We start from the raw sequence: 1,966 nt of genomic DNA, 5'->3' as shown, positions 1-1,966 counted from the left end.
AGTCACATAACATACTTCTTCATCATAACAAAATATAGCAAATAATATATTGTTTATTTTGCTAATATCCTAACGGTCTTGATTACGTTTTCTTCAAGTCTCGAGTCAACCTAAATTCAAACCTGTAACATTGCATAAAATAGAGTTTGTCAAAACAAAGGTCGGTGAGCAATTTCATGGTTTTGAATAGTAAGTATATAATAGGAAATTCTACAACTTGTATACAAAACAATAAATAATAGCAACAATTTAGATAATGAAATCGCTAATAAGAATACATTAGCGACACCTTTCAATAAGGGGATGTCAAATATACTCGGATTTTGTATGAAATTGTTAATAAGAATATATTAATGCCACCTTGCTATAAGAGAATACCAAATAGCTTCGGATTTATGAATCAACCAACCAAAAGTGGTAAACACATTAGTATATAAGCATATAAGCATATAACACCAAATCGAGCATTTATTTAACTAAAATATACAATAATGTTTGTGGTTTAAGCTATGCAGTTAATGCCAAAACATAGCGGATATCGGTCAATGACCGATATCTTATTGCGGTGGGATAGCGGTATATATATATATATATATATATATATATATATATATATATATATATATAATCCTATATATATATAACACCAAAAGTTATCTAATAATAATACTTAAGTCTTAATACAATAATACCAAAATCATAAAAGTCAATAGTTCAAAACACAAAGTAACAATATTTTTAATTTAAGACAAGATCTGATATTCTGGATTTCAATGTTTTTAACATTCAATAATAACTGATTTAGGTTAAATAAAACGAATTGGGCTATGGGCTAAAATAAGGTAACGATTTGGGCCAAAAAATCTAACAAACGTGGGTCAAATATATTGGACCGATAATCTCAGCGAGTAAACCGATATATCGGTTGGTAAATAGCGTCCAAATAGCGGTAAATAGCGCCGCAAATAGCGGTTCCGCTATTTTACAGCTGGGCCGCTATCCGCTATAGCACCGCTATAGCGCCGCAATTGATAGCATAGGGTTTAAGACTCAAGTATAAAGCATTTAGTTTGAATAGATATGCAATATCACCCCCAAAACGTAAGATGAAAAACGGGGAACGAAAGTACTCACATTCAAGTATAAAACTTGACCGGTAAAAGACGAGTAACCAGAAGAACAGGGTTTAACGAGCAAAGCCTAAATGAAAAGAAAGTCTTGAATTAGAAAGGTTGTTTTAAGAAAACTTTAAAGTAAATGATAGGAAATGTAAACAATTAAAGTTTAAGGTTAAAAATGTAACTATTTAATATATTATTATAATAGTCCTTCAAAAATATAAGTTTGCTCGAAACCGAGTTAAAGTATCTAGCCTTAATATTTACTCAACCTATGTTAAGTAATAAGGTGGGTAAAAATGCAAGAATGCAAGTCCCTTTATAATATAGATACTAAAACGGTTTTTTTAACGAGTGTTCGGGTTGTTGGTTCGGGTCTTGGAAATCAGCCAAACCCAAAGTCAACTTTTCAAAATATTACTCCCTCCGTCCCATTTTAAGTGTCCAAATTTCCTCTTTTATTTGTCCCATTACAAGTGTCCACTTTCAAAATTTATTAGCCAATTTCCAAGTTTACCCTTAAACACACACAACTAACATTAAAATACAATGTTGATGGACCCACTTTTCAAGGGCATTATTGTCATTTGATAAGAAAAAAAATAATCATTCAATCCACCTTAAACTTTATGTTTATCAAACATGGACACTTATAATGGGACGGAGGGAGTAAATGTTATGAGATAACTCAATAAAATCTAGTAAGACTTAACCAAGTATGTAGTTCTATTGTTTTAGAACTAACAACATACGTTAAGTAAGTGTTCAGTTTTGTCGTTCCAAACTTTGTTATTAAATCAAGTTGGATTCGACATTCCAAGTACTTTAAGAAAATATTTAAAATCAGT

This window comes from Bidens hawaiensis, unplaced genomic scaffold, assembly GCF_021521415.1.
Source record: "Bidens hawaiensis isolate Kalapana, Puna unplaced genomic scaffold, B.hawaiensis_p1.1 tig00077498_1, whole genome shotgun sequence".
Taxonomy (NCBI): Eukaryota; Viridiplantae; Streptophyta; class Magnoliopsida; order Asterales; family Asteraceae; genus Bidens; species Bidens hawaiensis.
Note: the sequence above shows the minus strand (reverse complement) of the source record.